The sequence below is a fragment of the Anomaloglossus baeobatrachus genome, chromosome 2 (genome assembly GCF_048569485.1).
Source record: "Anomaloglossus baeobatrachus isolate aAnoBae1 chromosome 2, aAnoBae1.hap1, whole genome shotgun sequence".
Lineage (NCBI taxonomy): Eukaryota > Metazoa > Chordata > Amphibia > Anura > Aromobatidae > Anomaloglossus > Anomaloglossus baeobatrachus.
The window spans coordinates 566,220,380-566,245,072 of NC_134354.1; positions in this window are offsets into that span (position 1 = coordinate 566,220,380).

The following is a 24,693-nucleotide window of genomic DNA, read 5'->3' on the forward strand; positions in this document are numbered from 1 at the left end:
TGTTTTGTTTGTGAAATCCAAGTGAAAATAGTTTTTTGTTTCTATTGCAAAAAGGTAGCTTTTTGGCGTGGATTTTACCCATTACTTTCAATGGAAACCGTAAATCCACTTGTTATACCTCTGGCTTGGTATTCTTTTGTTTCATAGTTTTTATAACATTTAAAGCATAACAGCGTTTTAATTTTCATTTCATAAATCAATAGTACACATGAAAATAAGCAACGTTGTAGTATATCTTATCAGACGGAAGGAGGGAGGAACTAGAGGGAGAGCTCCTACCTCCTACCGTCTGATAAGATATACTATAACTAGGGATGATTGAATACCTCAAAAATTCGACTTTGCGAATATTTTCCAAATAGGTAGCCGAAATGCAAATATTCGATGCGCAATGTAAGTCTATGTAAAGCCTGAATAGTTCCGAATAGTTGTTATTCGGGTTTCTCATACACTTACATTGCACATCGAATATTCGCGAATAGTCGAATAGCGGTGACCTATTTGGAAAATATTCGCAAAGCCGAATATTTGACGTATTCGAGCATCCCTAACTATAACGTTGCTTATTTTCAGGTGTACTATTGATTGATGAAATAAAAATGAAAACGACTGTTATGCTTTAACTTTGAAAGTAGACATAAGTCTGTAACCTGTAACCAACTAAACTGACCCATAGAAAGAGACAAAATCCCTGTTTTGTTGTGTTTTTTTTTGTGTTTGCTTTTGCAACAAAAAAAGCACATAAAACACATAGGTAGGCGCAGAAACGATGCTCAGTATTTAGATGCAGAAGTGCTGCAGAAATATCATTTTAGAAATACGTACATAAAATCTGCACACGATAAAGATGTCATTGCATCCCCAGTGACAAGCTAAAAAATAAAATAAAAAATTAATAATACAATCCACAGAAAACAATAACACTACAACATTTTTTTTTCTTTATTAAAAAGAAATGAAATCATCATTAAAAAAATGTATTGTTTTAAAAAACAGTTGTGTTAATGCTCCTAATGTAGTAGCTTATTTTACAGAAATTGTTTGACATTCTTTACTCTTACCACTAGATGGAAGCAAACATCTGTGGTGGGGAAGTCTATTGCCTGCGGAATTTCTTTACATTCCTAAAGTAACTAATTTTAAACATAGTTGTCAACTATTGAATAGTAACACTTCACTTTTAATTATTGGTGCATGTTATGCCATCCGGTAGACTTGAGCAATTGGCTGCCCACATACCTCATCCAGCCATTTTGATGCCGATTTCAAGTTCGTGCATTGGCATAGTCAAAGAATTGGAAATAGCAGAGTACCATACCATCCTCCCAACAGCAGTGTCTGTGTTAATTTATTGGTTATGATGCTTTGATGGCGAAGGACTGCTTCCATTTACCCACCTAAACTACAAAGTACCCCACATGTCCAGTTTTCAGAGCAGTTTTCCTAATGATTGCTGTCTCTCACCCAAGCTAGTTCTTGTCCATTGTTACAACAGTGTAAACTTCAGATCAAGCACAGACAGACCAATGATGTAACAAAGTAGCACAAATTCAGCAGTAAGACAAAGCTATTGAACTAGAACTGTCACTTAAAGGGAACCTGTCAGCAGATTTGGGCCTATAAGCTGCGGCAATCACCAGTGGGCTCTTATATACAGCATTCTGACATGCTGTGTATAAGAGCCCAGACCGCTGTGTAGATTGTAAAATTCACTTTATAAAACTTACCTTAACGGTCGACGTGGTGGAGTTGGGTTATATGGGCGTCTCCGTTCTCCGGTGTCGGCGCCTCCTCTTTCAGCCATCTTCGTCCTCCTTCTGAAGCCTGTGTGCATGACGCTTCCTACGTCACACACTCGCCGATCCCGCGAAGGCGCACTACAAAACTTTGATCTGCCCTGCTCAGGGCAGATCAAAGTGCACCTGTGCAGGACCTCAATGCTGGCGAGTGTGGATGACGTAGGACGCGTCATACACACAGGCTTCAGAAGAAGGATGATAAAGATGGCCAAAAGAAGAAGCGCTGGCACCGGAGATGCCCATATGGCCCAACTCCACCACAGTGACCGTTTAGGTAAGTAATATAAAGTGATTTTTACGTTCTACACAGCGGCCTGGGCTCTTATGTACAGGATCTTAGAATGCTGTATATAAGAGCCCAAAGGTGGTTGTCGCAGCTTATAGGCCCCAAATCTACTGACAGGTTCCCTTTAACACTAGAAGTCCCAGAAATTTCGAGCTCCCCCCTGAAGTCCCGAAAGAGGGTCAAATGATATATAATAAACTGAATAGAACTAACTAGAAACTAAATGGCTAAACTCAATGGAAAATAACAACCTCCTGTGGTGCGACAGTAATGGCCTTAATTACAGAACAAAAGACGATGATTATAGAATGTTAGCTAAAATCCTTCAGGTCATTCGACCCGTCTCTGGGTTCCAAAGGTAGAAATGTTAAATGACCCCTTTCTGGGACTTCTAGTGTTAAAGAAGAGTACTGAGATCACCTCCCCTTCTCCCTCAGCAACAGGGAAGCACAGGGCCGGATTATAGGCGGGGCAGGCGGGGCTTCAGCCCCGGGGCCCCCACCATAAGAGCTTCCAAGGGGGCCCCCACCACTAGGGCCATACTTGCCACCCGTCAGCAATTTTTTTTTTATTTCTTCACACCCTCTCCCCCTCCGTAAAGACAGTCTAATAAATCAGCTGTGTTTTCGGGGGGGGGGAGAGGTGCGCGCACCTACATTTATTTGTATCTGCGTCTCTAAGACGCAAAAACAAACTGCGGGCGCAGGACGCTGATTGACCCCGGAAGTGCAAGTAGTTTGTACTTCCGGGGTCAGAGGTATGCCTGCTCCCTGCTCTGCTGCAGCGTCCAATGCTGCAGCCATCACAGCAGGACGCCGCGGACGTCACAGCAGGACGCCGCGGCCGCGGATGAGAAGACCGACGCCGTGGCTGCGGAGGAGAAGACCGGCGCCGCGGAGGAGAAGACCAATGCCGTGGCCAGGAGAGGAGACTCACCGGAGCAGGAGGATGGCCGTGGCACCGGAACAGCAGCAGGAGGATGGCGGCCTATACCGGAGCAGCAGGAGGATGGCATCAGAGCAGGTAAGGGCAGAGCTGAAGAAAGATGTGTGGTGTGTGTGTGTGTGTGTGTGTGTGTGTGTGTGTGTGTGTGTGTGTGTGTGAAACAGAGCTGTGTGTGTGTGTGTGAAGCAGAGGTGTGTGTGTGTGTGTGTGTGTGTGTGTGTGAGAGAAACAGAGCTGTGTGTGTGTAAAGCAGAGCTGTGTGTGTGTGTGTGTGTGTGAGAAACAGAGCTGTGTGTGTGTGAAGCAGAGCTGTGTGTGTGTGTGTGTGTGTTTGTGAGAAACAGAGCTGTGTGTGTGTGTGAAGCAGAGGTGTGTGTGTGTGTGTGAAACAGAGCTGTGTGTGTGTGTGTGTGTGTGAGAAACAGAGCTGTGTGTGTGTGAAGCAGAGCTGTGTGTGTGTGTGTGTGTGTGTGTGTGTGAAACAGAGCTGTGTGTGTGTGTGTGTGTGTGTGTGAAGCAGAGCTGAAGAAAGATGTGTGGTGTGAAGCAGAGCTGTGTGTGTGAAGCAGAGCTGTGTGTGTGTGTGTGTGACGCAGAGCTGAAGAAAGATGTGTGGTGTGAAGCAGAGCTGTGTATGTGAAGCAGAGCTGTGTGTGAAGCAGAGCTGTGTGTGTGTGAAGCAGAGCTGTGTGTGTGAAGCAGAGCTGTGTGTGAAGCAGAGCTGTGTGTAAAGCAGAGCTGTGTGTGTGTGAAGCAGAGCTGTGTGTGTGTGTGTGTGTGTGTGTGTGAAGCAGAGCTGAAGAAAGATGTGTGGTGTGTGTGTGTGTGAGAGAGAAACAGCTGTGTGTGTGTGTGAAGCAGAGCTGAAGAAAGATGTGTGGTGTGAAGCAGAGCTGTGTGTGTGAAGCAGAGCTGTGTGTGAAGCAGAGCTGTGTGTGTGTGTGTGTGTGAAGCAGAGCTGTGTGTGTGAAGCAGAGCTGTGTGTGAAGCAGAGCTGTGTGTAAAGCAGAGCTGTGTGTGTGTGAAGCAGAGCTGTGTGTGTGTGTGTGTGTGTGTGAAGCAGAGCTGAAGAAAGATGTGTGGTGTGTGTGTGTGTGAGAGAGAGAAACAGCTGTGTGTGTGTGTGAAGCAGAGCTGAAGAAAGATGTGTAGTGTGAAGCAGAGCTGTGTGTGTGAAGCAGAGCTGAAGAAAGATGTGTGGTGTGAAGCAGAGCTGTGTGTGTGAAGCAGAGCTGTGTGTGAAGCAGAGCTGTGTGTAAAGCAGAGCTGTGTGTGTGTGTGTGAAGCAGAGCTGTGTGTGTGAAGCAGAGCTGAAGAAAGATGTGTGGTGTGTGTGTGTGTGTGTGTGAGAAACAGAGCTGTGTGTGTGTGTGAAGCAGAGCTGAAGAAAGATGTGTAGTGTGAAGCAGAGCTGTGTGTGTGTGTGTGTGTGTGAAGCAGAGCTGTGTGTGTGAAGCAGAACTGTGCGTGTGTGTGTGTGTGAAGCAGAGCTGTGTGTGTGTGTGAAGCAGAGCTGTGTGTGTGTGTGTGTGTGTGTGTGTGTGTGTGAAGCAGCTGTGTGTGTGAAGCAGAGCTGTGTGTGTGTGAAGCAGAGCTGTGTGTGTGTGTGTAGCAGAGCTGTGTGTGTGTGTAGCAGAGCTGTGTGTGTAGCAGAGCTGTGTGTATGTGTGTGTAGCAGAGCTGTGTGTGTGTGTGTGTGTGTCAGAGCTGTGTGTGTGTGTGTGTGTGTGTGTGTGAAACAGAGCTGTGTGTGTGTATATATGAATCAGAGCAGTCTGTTCGACACCCCAGAGCGCTAAGCCACCCATCCCAGTAATGTGTACGCCACCAGAGCTGTTTGCCACTCCAGTAACATCTATGCCCCCCCAGTAACGTCTATGCCCCCTGCCCCTCCTGTAATATATATATTGTAGGCCCTAGCCCCTCCTGTTATGTATATACAGCAGTGCTGTGTCAGTGTGCATGGTGTGCAGTCATGTCTGTTAGTGATGGCCATCATGCAACACAGCCACATGTCCTGGAGGAGCTGGACGAAAACAAGCGGGGGAGGTGAGTGAGGCTGCTTGTGACTTCTCCATATTAACACCTGTAATGCGTCTGTGTCTGCATGTGTGTCAGTGTATATGACTGTGCATATGTTTGTCTGTTTAAATGTATTTTTGTGAATTTGTCTTCAAATATGTATATGTACGTATGCCTGTATGTGTATGTGCGTGTCTGTGTGTGATGGGGCCCACTAAGACTCAACCGGGGACGACAAAAACCTGGAGCCGGCCCTGGCTGCCTTAACATTGGGATGAATAAAAAAATATGTGAGTAACTCTACTTTCTGTGTATAAGTGACTGCTGTGAGTGATCCTGGACTGTATCTGTATTGTACTGTGTGTATAAGTGACGGCTGTGAGTGATCCTTGACTGTATCTGTATTGTAGTCCTGTAAATCTGAATGTGGCAGAACAGGAGAAGATAAATGTTCATTAAATTTATATCTAAATGCTACAGTTCGCGCTCTACTGTTATGGCTAAAAATGTTAACGTTTATGTGGCCCCCACCAGATTTTCTGCCCAGGGGCCCCCACCAGCCTTAATCCGGCCCTGGGGCAGCAAGACTGTAGAGCTGTGTGCTGCACAAGACACAAATTGAGAATAACCTTTTAAGTTCAGCTTGTTGTTTTGGCCCTCCCCAACAGACACGTTCTCTCATGTGGTCCCTTGGGAAAATTAATTGCCCACATCTGACATATATTTACTATGTCAGAACACACATTTTTCAAAATAATCTTAGTGTACTGTTCTTTCTAGGACCTTAGAGATAGGACACTAAAATTCAGAACCTTTTTATTTACTTACTACTTCTTCAGCTCTGGATCCTCTTTCTGCTTATACATTGCAACACACAGAGTGCAGTGGCAATGAGATCCTGAATGGACCCCGAGCTCTTATGAAGAGGCAAGAAACGGTGAGAAAAAGACAGTGCAAGGGTAAAAAAAATTATAAGGATTATCATTAATAAACATGTATGCAAGGATTCTAGCATTACAGACTGTGCTGATAATACCTCAAAAATGTAATCTATTCGCTAATAAAACCGTTCTTAGCTGCATTTAGTGTAGGGCAAGCTTCTGGAGTAGGAGTACAGTATTAGAGGCATGTATGTAGTGATTCTAGCTTTACAGACCATGCTGCTGATACCTCAAAAACTTAATTTATTGTCTAATAATACCGCTCTTATCTGCTTTAGTATAGAGCAAGCTTCTGGAGTAGGGATAGTGTATTAGATGCATGTAGGCAGGGAATCAGACCTTACAGACCGTGATGATTATACCTTAAAAATGTAATCTGTTCTCTAAAAATATCGCTCTTAGCTGCATTTAGTGTAGGGCAAGCTGGTGCAGTAGGGATTGTGCATTACAGTCCTGTAAGCAGTGATTCTAGCCTTACAGACCGTGCTTCTGATACTTCAAAAAGGTAATTTATTCTCTAATTATACCACTCTTAGCTGCATTTACTGTAAGGCTATGTTCACATACTGCATCTTTTTTCTGAGTGCATCTTGAGTGCATCTTGAATGCATATTTTTTCTGTGGTCTCAGAAAATGCAGCTTGTGGCCCAAAAAACGCATTACGTTTTGCCATGTTTTAGTTGCGTTTTTGTTAATGCATTTATTAAAGGAGAAACAATGATGAGATAGGATAATTGCTAGATAGCTACAATAGATACCGTAGATAATAGATAGATAATAGGTAGATTGATAGATAGATAATGGATAGATAATAGATAGATAATAGATAGATAATAGAACATATAGATTAGATAATAAGAAAGATCAGATAGAATAGATAGAAAGAAATAACAGAACAGCTTGATAGAGGGATAGCCAGCTTGGCCAGCTGTTTTTTATTTATTTTTTTGTTAAAAAAACATGACATGGAATCCCCCTCATTTTTCATATCCAGCCCAGGAACAACAGCAGCTGCAGGCTGTCTGCTGTACCTTGGCTGGTTATGAAAAATAGAGGGGATCACACGCTTTTTTTTTTTTTTAATTATTTGATTTATTTAAAAAAAAAATGACTTGGGGTCCTCCCAATGTTACCAAAACCAGCACCTGGATCAACAATCATTGCCTGTGGGTGAGCCCACTGCCTCTTTTCCTGTGCTACACACTGGTCAATCCCCTGTCCAGGATACAGTGAATATACCTCCTGCCCTAAACCTGTCTTTGCACATTCGCAAACACCATCATCAAGCACGTCCACTTACTTGTCCCAGGGCAGCATCCAGCTCTCTCTATACCAGACCTTGGAACGCAAGCAGAAATACTCAGCCACCCATCCACACCCCCTAAACAACCACATTTCCAGACTGCTTGCCTTGGAAATTGTGGCGTTTGATGGCGGTGGCCAATCATTGGTACTCAGTTCCCAGCTATCATTATTTCACCTGGTGTCTTGTCCCCACCTTACACAAGCATGTGTCCCCTAACATCACCAACGCAGCTACTGGCAAGGTCTATTTAACTACGGAAACATGGAGAAGTGCTTGTGGTTAGGAATGCTACAATTCCCTGATGGCAAACAAGAAACGAGTTGCAGCCTGGGCCGCCACATGTGCTACCGATACCTAGAATTTTGGGCCATAGTTCCATTAGGGTTTCCTCCACCTACTTTGCCATTTCCTGCACAACCCTCCTTCTCCTCCTCATCCTCCATTACTAAATTGTTATTCCTATTAGTCGCAAACTGGAAGCACTGTCTCAGTGAGGCGACAACAGGCTCTGGTAAGACTCACATCTTCAGGTGACAAACAGCCCACTGCCACAAAGTTGTTGAAAGATGTAACAGACCAGAAAGATCTGTGGTTCTCTCCACTGAACCTCCAACCAGGAATGGTCGGTTGTGATAATGCACATAACCTAGTGGTGACTGAAGCTTAGGATGCTGTCACATGTACCATGTCTTGCCCTCGTTCTCAACTTAGTGGTTCAGGACTTTCTGAAAACTTACACAGATTTTCCTGACCTACTTGTGAAGGCGTGCCGCGTGTGCGCCCATTTCTGCCCGTCAGCTACAGCTACCACCGGTGTAGCAGTGCTGCAACAGCGCTTGCAACTGCCAGCTCACCAACTGATTTGAAACCTTCCAACATGCTGGAACTCAATATTACATATGTTGGCAAGGATTTGTGAGCAGTAGTAAGCCATAGTTGAAAACCACCTCCAACATGCCGGTCGGCCTCCGCACATAAAAACAGTTTAGTAGCCATGGATGTCTGACATCTGTGCTGTTCTCCCTAAGTGTAAAAATAGTAGCCTGCAGCATCACAGAATTGTTGCATCCAGAGTCGGACTGGCTACTGGAGGAATCTCCAGTAATGCCAGGCCTAGATTCAGGTACCTGCATTGCACTCCGGAGCTCTCACCTGAGCCCCGGTGTGCAGCCGAGACTGAACCGCGAGCGCCGAGTGATTGATTCCCCGGTGCTTGCGGTTCAGTTCATGACAGCAGCAGACAGGCCGGGCTGATCTCCGGAGTTCAGGTGAGAGCACCGGAGATCAGCCCGGCCTTTCTGCAGCTGACATGAAGTGAACCGCAAGCGCCGGGGAATCAATCACTCGGCGTTTGCGGTACAGTCTAGGCTGCACTCTGGAGCTCAGGTGAGAGCTCCAGAGTACAATGCAGGTACCTGAATCCAGGCCTGGCATTACTGAAGATTCCTCCGGTAGCCAGTCCGATGGTGGTTGCCTCCATTGGATGCGACAATCCCAGAATTTTTCCCGGCCCATCCCAATTGCCCTGGTGCGGTGGCAATCAGGTTAATAAGGGGTTATTGACAGCTCAAATTTTGATACACAGCCAAGATAAGCACACTGCTTGGGGGTGCCACCTGTAGCCATATGCTTTATCTGTACTCTGTACTGGGTATCATAATATGAGGGAACCCTACACCAATATTTTTATGTATTTATTTTTACACCATGATAGGGACACACACAGGGTTTGTAATTGCAAGCAGTGTAAATATAATGTGCCTGCTCTTATCCCTGTAGCTCTTTCTACCACCATTTTAAAACACATGATTCAGGTCCCCATAGTCTTATATGGGGACCAGCGTCTGGCCAGATATCTGGGATTAATTACAGGCACCAAACTGTTTTGTTTTTTTTTAAAATTCAGTTGGACCCGCCAATTTCAGATTCACCCGTCACTAGGTAGCATTTTTTTTATCAAGAATGTCTTAGTACATTAGTCCATTCATCCTTACTTTAATTATATGACATATTCAAGTTCTGTATGCTGAAAAACAGCCCTACACCATGATGTTGCAACCTCCAAACTTCACTGTTGGTATAGTGTTTTGGGGTGATCTACAGTGCTCTTTGGTCTCCAAACATGGTGTGTACTATAGCATCCAAACAGTTCAATTTTGATCTCGTAGGACCAAACTATATTTGCTCAGTATTTCAAAGGCTTGTCTAAATGTTGTTGAGCAAACTTTAAACGCACTTGAAGATTGCTTTTTTTTCACCAATGGAGTCTTGCATGGTAAGTGTGCATACAAACCATGGAGGTTGAGTGCATTACTTTTTATTTTCTTTGAAACAATTGTGCCTGCTGATTCCAGGTCTTTCTGTAGCATTTCACAGGTGTTCCTTGGCTTTTGAACCACTTTTCTGATAATTCTTTTCCCTCCTCTGACTAAAATCTTGCAGGCAGAACTTGGTTGTGCCCAGTTTATGGTGAAATTATGTTATTTCCACTTCCGGATTATGACCCCAACTGTGCACACTGGAACCTATAGTAGTTTAGAAATCAGTGATGACTAATCTAATCTATGACACACGTGTCAGAGGTGACGCACCGAGCCATTTTTGCTGATGTGTCACCCAGGGCTATGGGGTACTTGGTCCCGGGCGGTGTATTGCTGGGGAGATGTCACTGGTTCCGTGACCCTGGGGACGCTTTTTAAAAGGAGTATATTTACAGGGGAGATTACATTAAAGTTTATAACGTGATGCCACTTGCGAGTTGCAGCTATTTTGTGGAGCCGCCGCTGCACAGTTCTCACTATTGGGGCTGGTGTTGATGGCAGCCTGGATGTTGGGCTCTCCGCAAGTAGGGTCAGGCCCCAGGGAAAAGATGATGTTGTTGGGCGCAGAAAGAAGGTAGGCCACACAAGGGGTTGCAGTCTAAGGCCAGTACGTATTTGGGACTTTTTGACACGTACTGGTGGCACGAACACACGTGCACCAATGTTACCCTACGGTAACAGGCACACACACATAAAGCCACACGGAACGTGTGTCCATGTGCGTTTTTTTACATGGATGACATGTCCGCGTTTTGCCGGCATCACGCAGACACGGACTCGCTAAAGTCAATGGGTCAGTGTCTGCACGTACGTGACACGTAGCATGTACGTGTGCTATCTGTACTGTCTGTGTGCATTTTTTGTTTTTTTAATGGTGAAACGGCTCAATACACAGGGACTGCACACGGACATGACACGTACGTATCTCATGCATACATGGACATTCAACACGCACGGCAAGCATACGCCATCACACATGTCACACGTACCAGAGAAACGGACATCCACAACGAAACACGGACCGGAAAAACGGACCGCGAGACTCGCACGTGTTTTTTACGGACGTGTGTTTCAGGCCTAACTGGTTCCTTTACTCACAGTGAGATGGAAACTGGTCACCCGAGGAAGGCTGGTCTTGACCGCTTGTCCCCTTAGTCCCAGTGCCGGTTTAGTGACCTGGTGTCTTCTTTCCCCTGCACCTGCCTCTGGTTGGTGGGTCCCCGTGGCTTGGAGCGTCTGGGGGTCCCCTGCCAGTAGTCTCTCAACTGTAGTCCGTATGACAGTAGCGTGAACCCTGTGGGGTCGGGGTCTCTGGTCTGGGTCCCCTGTTCTCCCGTTGCTACTGTGTCCTAAAATTTAAGGTCAGTGAGATCCTTGATGGTCCCCTCACTGTGCAGATTTTATCAGGTCTGCCTGCAGTGTTTGTCTGACCTAGGATTCTGTTCCCCGTTGGTGCTTTGGTTCCGGGAGTACTCCACCTGCAACCACTCAGGACACTGTCACACTCCTGTCAATGCTTCCACTCGCTCACACGCTCACCGACTCACTGACTGTCTGACCCCTCCCACCTGGTTGTCATCAAGTGGACTGGATCGGCTCCATCCCTAGGTGGCCATCCACTGGGTCCAACCCTAGTCTGGCACCAGTCTTTAGGGAAATTGGGGAAAAACAGGGATTAACTGAAGTGTTTTGTTTGTTACTGGCACTTGTCTTCTGGGTCCCTGGGGGTAGGCCCTGCATCCTGGTGGGGATGCAGTACCTTGTAGCTCCCTGATGGCTTCAGGGGCGCTACACTGACATGCAGGGCAGGGACAGATGGCCGCATCCCGATCTATAAGACAAGCCGCGTCTGCCAGTGATTTAAATAGAACTGTACGTATGGCCCTAAACTGTTCTGATATGTCCGGTCTGAGGGAGCCGTACACGCAGTTCTAGTTAAATCACTGACAGCTGCAGCTTGTCTTATAGATCGTGATGTGACCGCCAGTGATATAACTATTGTGTTCTGTACCTTTAATCAGGGTCCTGAGTGAGTAGATCTTATGTACCACGCAGTGCATAACACGCCTATCTCTAACCCTCTGGAGTGGAGCATGAAGACAGGTGCCATTGCAGGCGGCACCAGGCAGCTTTAAATTACACCAGTGTGGCTGCTGCAGTAAGTCTACACATTGGCAAATTTATAGAGCTCTGCTATTGCCAGTCGGAATCTGGTTCAGCAGCGCTCAGGATATGTTAAAATAAAAGAGGAAGGAAAAGTAGATATGACTGCATGGCTGCTGGGGGGAGAGGTGTGAGGTAAATCCGGAGATATGACGATAAATCATGATATTCAAGTATGTCAGGAAGCCCTCTCCTGGTGTCACCCCCCCCCCTTTCCTTCACACAACTGGTTTAGCAACAAATCCCATGGCCATGTCCTGTGATATGGAAATTAGGTGGCTTAGGGAACAATGGACACAGGATGACTCCCTGCCGCCACCCTGTATCAAGAGTTGTATCTCATTAGCAAGGCTATGGAAATAGCCAGACAGAACGACTCCAGTAAAAAATGGTTCATATCTCGCAAGCCATATTTCCGATAAATATGGCAACCATAAAAATGGTGTCTCCGCATGTGGACGATGCCGGCACCCCCTTTTTATGGGAGCAGGACATTGGGAAATGCCCCAGGCGTGATATCAGCCAATGGGGAACTGGCAGACAGGTCATGAGTCCCCTCGTTCTGTAGCTAAATTCATAACTGTCACAATGAGAGCATTGGCGTCCGCCTACGACGCTCCCAGGCAAAGTTATGGCCAATATCCCCTTTGCTGGATAATTCTGATCCATGCAGGGGGAGTGGCAGTGCTTCCCTGTGAGGTCACTAAGGTAGGAGGGGACCTGGATCTGCCCAGGTTGATAACCCTACTTCGGCCATTTTCCAGTGTTCTTCTGCTCGGGGGCCTGGTTGGGAAAGACCTGTGAGGGAGTTCCTGGAAACCTGGTCTACAGCGCCCCCCTGTGGCCAGACGCAACAAGGTAACTGCTGGAACTGTGTATGCCTGTTTGTAACCCATGCTTTGATTGTAACTGTACTCTGACATATGTATATTCTGTAGATTCCCTATTGTATATATTGTAGTTTCTAGTGTGCTTTAGGCTGATTAAATTATATAATTAATCTTGGGCTGTTCTGTTATCTCGATCTTGAATCCCACGTCTGTGTGTTCGGCTAATAGTTACCGTGAAGCGGTTGGTGGCAGCGAGTTTGTGCCAAGGATTATTGTGGGGAGGCCAGTGAGATTCGGGAAGATATTATATATTCCGCCCGCGGAGGTCGGGGGAATATATACCCTACTCTCACTGGGGACCCTTCAATAATCGGCATAAGTAGTATAGCGGCCTCCTTGCTTATTGTCGGGCAATTCCATAATTGGCCTGACTATAAGAGGGGCGCTAGAGAGCGCGTCACGTGCTCTGTCTGTCGGTCGGGAGGTATAAAGGAGGGGTGACCCCCACTTGTTACCCCCCGATTGTGACGTACTGGTAGCCAGCGCGGGGGATTTCTGAGTGACCCCCCCGGTGGTTTGTGACATATTGGTGGCATAGCGGTGGGATCGAGATAATAGTGTGTGTGAGTGTGAGACCCATACTCCCAGACACTAAAGACTGCCTGCAGCAGCTGTGGCTGCTGGGGTCTTCAGACTAGCTCAACACTAGAGTGTCAGAGTGCAGATACTGTAAGGTGTGTGGAGGCATCAGGTGTCAGTTCTGTGTCAGTGACCAAAAGTCTGCAAGAATGGCTGATGGCACCAGGAGCAGAGCTATGCAACTGGCCAATGCTAAAGCAGGAGCCGAAGAGAGGGAGGACGGTGCTGTGGACAGTAATGAGGAGGTTGCCCACGAGTCCTCCAGGAGCTCGACGCCAGAAAACCGTTCTGCAGAGGACAGCGCACAAGCTGGCAATTATGGACAAGATGAGGAGCAGCTCACCCAAGGGTCCTCAACGAGCCAGATGCCAGCCCTCCGCTCTGCAAGGGACAGTGAATCACCAGGCTCCGCAGCGGGCCGCAGATCACCACGTGCCATTCCACCGAGCCTGGGAGGCTCGGATAGCCTTCTTCAAATGGCTATGGCCCTTCTCCAGGCTGGAGACCAGGAGGGCTACAAGGGACTCCTGGCAGAGCGCAGGGCAGAGCGGCAAGCAGCGCGTGAGGCTGAGGCTGCGGAGCGGCAGGCAGCGCGTGAAGAGCGCCAGGCAGAGCGTGACTACCAGCTGCAGCTAGCCCAGCTCCGGCCCTCATCAGCCACACGTGACCTTCAAGACACCAAACTTCCAAAGGTCCGTGTTGAGGACTTCCCAGTGCTGGAGAAGGATGGAGACTTGGACTCTTTCTTGACTGCTTTTGAACGGACTTGCTTGCAGCACCATCTGGACAAGGACCAGTGGGCCAAATACCTGACCCCCCGTTTAAGGGGTAAGGCCCTGGATGTCCTTGGGGACTTGCCTGCTGAGGCAGATCAGGGCTACGACACCATCAAGCGGGCCCTGATCCAACAGTACAACCTCACTCCAGAGTCCTACCGCAAGAAGTTCCGGAGCCTACAGAAGGGACCAAAGGACTCCTGGGCTGACCACAGGCGGGCACTTGCCCGAGCTGCCGACCACTGGACCCAAGGCCTGCAGCTTTCCACCGGACCGGAGATCGTGGACTTGTTCATCACGGAGCAACTCTTGTGGAACTGCCCTGAGGATCTTCGCCAGTTCATCCGAGACCAGAAGCCAAAGGGGTCCACGGCTACAACTGCCCTGGCCGATGACTACACCAACAATCGTGCTCCTGAGGCCAGGAGAGCAGCCACCAGCAGCACCTGGAGAGGGGGTAAGATGAATTCTACGACTGCCCCACCTGCCCCTAGACTGCAGGGGGTGTCCCCCTCAACTCCCCTCTCCAGGCCCGTGGCAGAACCAAGACGGTGCCACCAGTGCAACCTACCTGGACACTTCAAGGCCATGTGCCCTCAGCGTCCCAAGGCCCCGGCTCCGTCCCCGTCCCAAGGGCCGCCCAAGGTGTATTGTGTGGGTGGGGGTGGTGGTAGGTCCCTGGACAGCTTCCAACCTGTCACCGTCGGCCGGTCTGTGACCATAGGACTGCGAGACAGCGCCTCGGAGGTGACTCTGGTGCGGCCTGAGATGGTGTCCCCCCAAGACTTGATCCCTGGAAAAACCCTCGCTGTCTCCGGGATTGGAGGCACTGACCCGGCGCTGCCTGTTGCTGACATTTATGTGGACTGGGGCGCAGGGCGGGGGGTGAGGGAGGTGGGGGTAACTGATCGGATCCCTGCAAACGTGCTACTTGGGACAGATTTGGGGCAGATAACCTCCCAGTTTGGGCCCCAACCAAGGGCTGAACCTTCAGCCAGTATTGACATGCCTCCGGACAATGTTAATGTGTTATCTATGAATGATGTAAGGGAGGAGGGAGTGAACTCTGATATTTCTGCTTGCATAGACACCATAGACACACACTCAGCTGCAGCTGTGACAGGGGAGGGGGTCAGAGAAAGGTGTGACAATGCCTCTACAAGTAATCAGCCTGTGAGCTGGGATCTGTTGCCCTCTGCAGGGATAAGCAGAGAGCAGGGTGCTGCAGGGGGAGGACCAGTGTGTGGGGTGGGGGCTACCACAGCAAATGTGGGGTCCCCAGAGATTTCACAGCGGGGTTCTGTTGCTGCAGGAGGGGAACAGGCAGGTGAGATTGGGGCCGGTCCAGGAGCGGAAGTGCTCCCAGGTAAGATCTCGGTGCATGGTTCCCCCACAACCGGGGTGTCAGGAAGCCAGGTAGGTCTGCCTGAACCGGCGACTTGGTCAGGAACGGAGGAGGAGCAGGCACGACCCACGGTCGCAGCGGCTGTGGCCGCTGTCACCCGCAGTGGGAGTGCTGGAAGCCAAGGGGCCTCCCGGAGGTCCGATAGCTCTTCCCCTTCTGACCAAGTGGCAGCCGAGTCAGGTGGAGGCCAGGACACAGGTCCCGGGGTACTGACTGAAGATGTGACAGTCTCGTCGATTCTGGCCACATCTAGTCAGGGGTTTCAGGCAGCGTTAGAAGCTGACGACAGCCTGAAAGCTCTTAAGGAGCAGGCGGCACAGCCTCCCTCGGACTCGGACCCGGAGCGAGTGGTCTGGGACCAAGGACGGCTGTACCGGGCCACGGTCCAGCAGGGTTCACCGGAGGCGTGGCCCAGGGACCGACAGTTGGTGGTACCCTATCCGTTCCGGACGGAGTTGTTGCGGATCGCACATGAGATTCCGATGGCCGGACACCTAGGGATCGCTAAGACCAAGGCCAGGTTAAACCAGCATTTCTACTGGCCAAAAATGGGGGCCGATGTGGCTGCCTACTGCCGTTCGTGTGAAACCTGTCAGAGAGTGGGGAAGGCGGGGCCACACCCCAAAGCCCCACTAGTATCTCTGCCAATCATCGATGAGCCTTTCAGGAGGGTGGCTGTGGATCTGGTCGGCCCGCTGGCCATCCCCAGCAGCTCCGGGAAACGCTTCATACTGACGGTAGTGGACTATGCCACCCGGTACCCAGAAGCAGTGGCCTTGTCGTCCATTCGGGCTGACAAGGTGGCCACCGCATTGCTGGAGATTTTCTCCCGAGTGGGTTTTCCCCAGGAAATGCTCACTGACCGGGGGACCCAATTCATGTCCCAGCTGATGGAGGCCCTCTGTAAGCAAGTCCAGGTGCGACATCTGGTGGCCAGCCCGTACCATCCACAGACTAATGGCCTGTGCGAGCGGTTCAATGGCACCTTAAAGCAGATGCTTAAGATGTTGGTCGACTCCCATGGGCGTGACTGGGAGCGGTATCTCCCACACCTGTTATTTGCTTACCGGGAGGTTCCACAGGCCTCAACAGGATTCTCACCGTTTGAGCTCCTGTACGGGCGACGTGTGCGGGGCCCCCTGGCTCTGGTGAAAGAGGCTTGGGAAGGGGATTTGGCCACCCCTGGAGTGTCGGTTATCGAGTATGTCATGCGCTTCCGGGACAAAATGCAGGCCTTGACGCAACTGGTACACGACAATATGGCTCAAGCCCAGGCCGATCAGAAGCGTTGGTACGACCAGAACGCTTGTGAGAGGACCTACCAAGTGGGTCAAAAGGTGTGGGTACTGGTCCCCGTACCACAGGACAAGCTTCAGGCAGCCTGGGAAGGCCCATACCTCGTGTACCAGCAGCTCAACCCTGTAACGTACCTGGTCACCCTGGACCCTGCCCGTGGAAGGCGGAAGCCCTTCCATGTGAACATGATGAAGGCACATCATGAGCGGGAGGCATGTGCGCTCCCCGTGTGCAACCTGCCCGAGGAGGGAGAAGCGGAAACCCTCTTGGATATGCTAGCCCAGGTTAGGGCAGGCGGATCCATTGAGGATGTGGAGGTTGGCCACCAGCTCTTGGAAGACCAACGGTCCCAGCTGTGGGCCACCCTCCTCCCCTTCCGGGGGTTGTTTACCAACCAGCCCGGAAGGACTGACTTGGCTGTCCATCACGTGGACACTGGGGATCATCCCCCGATCCGGCGTTCAGCATATCGGGTCTCCCTGGAGGTGCAGCAACACATGCGCCAGGAGATTGACGAGATGCTGAAGCTGGGGGTGATCCAGGCATCCAACAGCGCTTGGGCCTCGCCTGTAGTCCTCGTCCCTAAGAAGGACCGAACCACTCGGTTCTGCGTGGACTACAGGGGGCTCAATGCGGTCACGGTCGCCGATGCGTACCCAATGCCACGCATCGATGACCTGCTCGATCAGTTGGCCGGGGCTCAGTACCTGACCATCATGGATCTGAGCCGGGGATATTGGCAGATCCCCCTGACTCGCAAGGCCAGGGAACGCTCTGCCTTTATTACCCCATTTGGACTGTACGAGTCCACGGTGATGCCATTCGGGATGAGGAATGCCCCTGCCACTTTCCAGCGGATGGTCAACACCCTGCTCAAGGGACTTGAAGGGTACGCGGCCGCGTACCTGGATGACATTGCCGTCTTCAGTCCCACCTGGGAGGACCACCTAGAGCATCTAGCACAGGTGCTCAGGCGGATCCACCGGGCAGGTTTGACCATCAAGCCGGGAAAGTGTCAGCTGGCCATGAGCGAGGTCCAGTACCTCGGTCACCGGGTAGGTGGGAGAACACTGAAGCCCGAGCCTGAGAAAGTGGAAGCCATCGCATCCTGGCCCACCCCCAGGACCAAGAAGCAGGTGATGTCCTTCTTGGGGACCGCTGGGTACTATAGGAGGTTTGTTCCATGCTATAGTAGCCTGGCAAAGCCCTTGACGGACCTCACCAAGAAGAAGCTGCCCTCTGCAGTCGATTGGACAATGGACTGCGAGACAGCCTTCCGGGCCCTAAAGGACGCCCTGTCCAGCCCGCCCGTGCTACAGGCAGCCGACTTCACGCGGCCGTTTGTAGTACAGACCGACACCAGTGACTTCGGCCTCGGTGCGGTGCTCAGCCAGGTGGACTCTGCGAGCCAAGAGCACCCAGTCTTGTACCTGAGCAGGAAGCTGTTACCAAGGGAAGTTGCCTATTCCACGATGGAGAAGGAGTGCCTGGCCATAGTGTGGGCCCTGCAGCGTCTGCAACCCTATCTATACGGGCGCCACTTCATCGTGGAGACGGACCACAATCCCCTCAGCTGGTTGCACACCGTCTCTGGGACGAATGGGCGATTGTTGCGATGGAGCCTTGCGCTCCAGCAATACAACTTCACCATTCGCCACAAAAGGGGCCGTGACCACGGTAACGCAGACGGGCTGTCCCGACAAGGAGAGGTCGCGGACGGGCGCACGGGGGAACACCGGAGTGTGCTGCCCCCTAGCGCCCTCAAAAGGGGGGAGGTGTGAGGTAAATCCGGAGATATGACGATAAATCATGATATTCAAGTATGTCAGGAAGCCCTCTCCTGGTGTCACCCCCCCCCCCTTTCCTTCACACAACTGGTTTAGCAACAAATCCCATGGCCATGTCCTGTGATATGGAAATTAGGTGGCTTAGGGAACAATGGACACAGGATGACTCCCTGCCGCCACCCTGTATCAAGAGTTGTATCTCATTAGCAAGGCTATGGAAATAGCCAGACAGAACGACTCCAGTAAAAAATGGTTCATATCTCGCAAGCCATATTTCCGATAAATATGGCAACCATAAAAATGGTGTCTCCGCATGTGGACGATGCCGGCACCCCCTTTTTATGGGAGCAGGACATTGGGAAATGCCCCAGGCGTGATATCAGCCAATGGGGAACTGGCAGACAGGTCATGAGTCCCCTCGTTCTGTAGCTAAATTCATAACTGTCACAATGAGAGCATTGGCGTCCGCCTACGACGCTCCCAGGCAAAGTTATGGCCAATATCCCCTTTGCTGGATAATTCTGATCCATGCAGGGGGAGTGGCAGTGCTTCCCTGTGAGGTCACTAAGGTAGGAGGGGACCTGGATCTGCCCAGGTTGATAACCCTACTTCGGCCATTTTCCAGTGTTCTTCTGCTCGGGGGCCTGGTTGGGAAAGACCTGTGAGGGAGTTCCTGGAAACCTGGTCTACAGCGCCCCCCTGTGGCCAGACGCAACAAGGTAACTGCTGGAACTGTGTATGCCTGTTTGTAACCCATGCTTTGATTGTAACTGTACTCTGACATATGTATATTCTGTAGATTCCCTATTGTATATATTGTAGTTTCTAGTGTGCTTTAGGCTGATTAAATTATATAATTAATCTTGGGCTGTTCTGTTATCTCGATCTTGAATCCCACGTCTGTGTGTTCGGCTAATAGTTACCGTGAAGCGGTTGGTGGCAGCGAGTTTGTGCCAAGGATTATTGTGGGGAGGCCAGTGAGATTCGGGAAGATATTATATATTCCGCCCGCGGAGGTCGGGGGAATATATACCCTACTCTCACTGGGGACCCTTCAATAATCGGCATAAGTAGTATAGCGGCCTCCTTGCTTATTGTCGGGCAATTCCATAATTGGCCTGACTATAAGAGGGGCGCTAGAGAGCGCGTCACGTGCTCTGTCTGTCGGTCGGGAGGTATAAAGGAGGGGTGACCCCCACTTGTTACCCCCCGATTGTGACGTACTGGTAGCCAGCGCGGGGGATTTCTGAGTGACCCCCCCGGTGGTTTGTGACTCACTGACTGTCTGACCCCTCCCACCTGGTTGTCATCAAGTGGACTGGATCGGCTCCATCCCTAGGTGGCCATCCACTGGGTCCAACCCTAGTCTGGCACCAGTCTTTAGGGAAATTGGGGAAAAACAGGGATTAACTGAAGTGTTTTGTTTGTTACTGGCACTTGTCTTCTGGGTCCCTGGGGGTAGGCCCTGCATCCTGGTGGGGATGCAGTACCTTGTAGCTCCCTGATGGCTTCAGGGGCGCTACACTGACATGCAGGGCAGGGACAGATGGCCGCATCCCGATCTATAAGACAAGCCGCGTCTGCCAGTGATTTAAATAGAACTGTACGTATGGCCCTAAACTGTTCTGATATGTCCGGTCTGAGGGAGCCGTACACGCAGTTCTAGTTAAATCACTGACAGCTGCAGCTTGTCTTATAGATCGTGATGTGACCGCCAGTGATATAACTATTGTGTTCTGTACCTTTAATCAGGGTCCTGAGTGAGTAGATCTTATGTACCACGCAGTGCATAACACGCCTATCTCTAACCCTCTGGAGTGGAGCATGAAGACAGGTGCCATTGCAGGCGGCACCAGGCAGCTTTAAATTACACCAGTGTGGCTGCTGCAGTAAGTCTACACATTGGCAAATTTATAGAGCTCTGCTATTGCCAGTCGGAATCTGGTTCAGCAGCGCTCAGGATATGTTAAAATAAAAGAGGAAGGAAAAGTAGATATGACTGCATGGCTGCTGGGGGGAGAGGATATATTGACTGCTGAGGTGAGGGGAAAGGAGATAATAACTGCTGGGGGGAGCGAAGAGGAGAGGAGATAATGACTGCTGGGGGAGGGAGGGGAAGAAGAGATAACAGCTGGGGTAGAGGAGATAATAACTGGTGGGGGTAGAGGAGATAATGACTGCTGGGATGAAGGGGGAGGACATAATAACTGCTGGGGGTAGGGAAGGGGAGAGGAAATAATGACTGCTGGAGAGGGGAGGGGGAGAGGAGATAATGACTGTTGGGGGAGAGGACATAATGACTGCTGAGAGAAGTGAGGGGAAGAGGAGATATTGATTGCTAGGGGAGGGAGGGGGCTTGAAGCATGTGATATACCAACCTTCAATTGAAGATTTAGCCAACATAATTCAGCAACAAAAAAGTCACTAAGCAAGTAAGGCAAATAATTATTTGTTTTTGCTTTATTAATGAATATAGTAGATATATTAAAATTATACATTTTTGTTATTAGAGGTACAAATATGACAAAATTATGGATTTTTCTAGAGGTGACACAGAACCTTAGTTATGCTCAGTTTTTTATGTATTTTGACACACCAAGCTGAAAAGGTTGGCAATCACTGTTAGAAATTCTTCTGTAATGAATGACATCTGTATGTTTTGCAACAAAAAGGTTGTGAAGGACTTGAAACAGCTCACTGGTTTTACTCATCAGGAGATGTTTCTTGTGTGGCACCTTGATAATAACGCACCTTTTTTATAGGCCATTAGTTGAACTGATACTATTTTTCATTAAGTGGCAAAATTGCTTTCTAATTACTGATAGATTTCAGTTGGTGTCATGACTTGCCATGACTTTCTGCACCTCTCTTTCTTGTGTTCAATAATTTTTCCCTTTGGCATTTTTCATTGTTACAAATAACTTAATTTATGGAAATCTATGGTTTGATTTCTTTTTCTGTGTGGATTGGATGGGTTGTTACCAACATCTGATGAGAAGTTTATGGCAATAGCACCTTTAGAAATATATTTACTTATAAAATTGGTGATGCATTCAATACTAATACTATAGCCCCGATTAATCAAGACTGGTGATGACAACCATCAGCTCCCTGTGATCACATCATAGTGAGGACTACCTTGCCCTCAGAAACTGTCCAATTTAGAGGGCTAAATAGTGACAGTGCTAATACCAGCCCTGGGTGTTACTTCAGGAGCTTTGCTTTCAGTTAAACTAAGCTCCTGTGGTGATTGCAGCAAGCACCCGTGCCTGCACAATGATCAGGTGATACCAAAACATCCATTTGAGGAAACACCTATCCGAATAAGGTGCACTATTACTTCTTATTACTTCTTATGTTGGGAATGGTTAAAGGGAATGTATCTCCAGAAAATGATCTATTTTTACATCAAATTGTTGTTTTTTATTTTTTTTTTATGTTTAGCATTTTTTTTCCATATCACTATCTTAAATAAAAATAAAGGCTAGACTTCCTATCGTTTCAGGAAATTAACCTCAATTAGCCTCAACGGACAGAATCTAACCTTATGTTTTGTATTGAAGTATCTATCTAATGAGAATGTGCAAAGGACCTTGTGAAGGAAGGGAGAGCAGTGTCAAATGTGACATCACCTATTGTGATTGGTGAGTCCTGTGTTATCAGCTGTGTATAGAGTTGTTATTAGTAATTGTAGGCCTGCCCTTGAGGATGAATAAACTGCTGTAAACTATTCCTGAAAAAAGAGGAATTTTAGAGTCTAAATTAGCCTTAGTGGTCAGTGTGAAAATTGTAAGAATGGTATTATTATTATTATTATTATTATTATTATTGTTGTTATATTATTATTATTATTATTATTATTATTATTATTATTATTATTTCAGTATCATATGCAAAAAACATTGGCAAAAGATTTTAAAATATACAGTACATGTAATACAAAAACCTAATTTAAACAATAGGCCATTTTCTGCCAACACATTCCCAATTTCCAGGGTTTATTTGTTTTGTTTTTTAGGAATTCTAGGAGTCAAAAATGACAAATTAGATAATTCATTGTATATTTGTAAGAATGCCTGAGTTTTTATCTACAGTTTAGCAAATGTATACTTAGGGTTTCATCCTCAGGGAGGACAAAGGAAGGTTTTCTATGAATTATTTCAAATTGTAATATCCTGTTGTGGGAATAATGCGGTCACAGTTTAGGAAAGAGGAAAAATTTCTTTTTAAACTTATCAGGCTGACTGCTCATGATCAGGGCGAAAGGGGAAAGACAAACCCTCACCAGATGTGCATTCCAACACACTTTTATCCATATACTCTAGTTTGTATCATAAAGCTAATGTGCACCCTAGCGAATAGTTCCCAGGCTGTTACTCCAGCTATTGCCTAATGTATCATAGTATCATAGTTTTTAAGGTTGAAGGGAGACTCTAAGTCCATCTAGTTCAACCCTTAGCCTAACATGTTGATCCAGAGGAAGGCAAAAAAAACCCAAGGTGGCGAACAAGTTCCAATGGGGAAAAATTTCCTTCCTGACTCCACATCCGGCAATCAGACTAGTTCCCTGGATCAATACCCTGTCATAAAATCTAATATACATAACTGGTAATATTAAATTTTTCAAGAAAGGCGTCCAGGCTCTGCTTAAATGTTAGTAGTGAATCACTCATTACAACATCATGCGGCAGAGAGTTCCATAGTCTCACTGCTCGTACAGTAAAGAATCCTCGTCTGTGATTATGATTAAACCTTCTTTCCTCAAGACGTAGCAGATGCCCCCGTGTTCCAGTCGCAGGCCTAGGTGTAAAAAGATCTTTGGAAAGGTCTCTGTACTGTCCCCTCATATATTTATACATTGTGATTAGATCCCCCCTAAGCCTTCGTTTTTCCAAACTAAATAACCCCAAGTTTAATAACCTGTCTTGGTATTGCAGCCCACCCATTCCTCTAATAATCTTGGTCGCTCTTCTCTGCACCCTCTCCAGTTCAGCTATATCCTTCTTATATATCGGTGACCAGAATTGTACACAGTATTCTAAGTGCGGTCGCACTAGTGACTTGTACAGAGGTAGAACTATATTTTTTTCATGAACACTTATACCTCTTTTAATACATCCCATTATTTTATTAGCCCTGGCAGCAGCTGCCTGACACTGTCCACTAAAGTGAAGTTTACCATCCACCCATACACCCAAGTCTTTTTCTGTGTCTGTTTTACCCAGTGCTCTACAATTAAGTACATAATCATAAATGTTATTTCCTCTACCCAAGTGCATGACCTTACATTTATCTACATTAAACTTCAATTGCCACTTCTCAGCCCAATCCTCCAATTTACATAAATCTCCCTGTAATATAAAATTATCCTCCTCTGTATTTATTACCCTGCAGAGTTTAGTATCATCTGCAAATATTGAAATTCTACTCCGCATGCCCCCAACAAGGTCATTTATAAATATGTTGAAAAGAAGCGGGCCCAATACTGACCCCTGTGGTACCCCACTATGAACTGAGACCCAGTCCGAGTATGTACCATTAATAACCACCCTTTGTTTCCTATCACTGAGCCAGTTTTTAACCCAGTTACACATATTTTCCCCTATCCCCATTATTCTCATTTTATGTACCAACCTTTTGTGTGGCACCGTATCAAAAGCTTTTGAAAAGTCCATATACACAACATCCACTGCATTTCCCTGGTCCAGACTTGAACTTACCTCTTCATAGAAGCTGATCAAATTAGCTGTACAGCTGTTGTATCACTGGGTTTTAACAAAACAGTTCTTTGAGAAAATGTGCTGGTTGGTGTTATAATAATAGGTGAGCCTTACAAAATGAAATATACGGAATGTATATATGTGCCATATCTATATATATAATTGCCTTATTCTGTCTGTCTGTCTGTCTATCTGTCTGTCTATCTGTCTGTCTGTCTGTCATGCTCCGAAATTGTGTCCTTACGGTGACACAAAGCTGATTGGCCGCTGGGCTCGCCATGGCCCCGCCCCCCCACACGGATTGGCCTCTCGCCCCGGCTCTCTGCAGGCCCCGCCCCCTCACGCAATGCACGCTCGCTGTGGCCCAACTGACACGGGGCTCCGATTCCCAGGTGAGTACACACACATCAGATCACACTCACTCTCACACTCACTCTCACACATCACATCCACACAC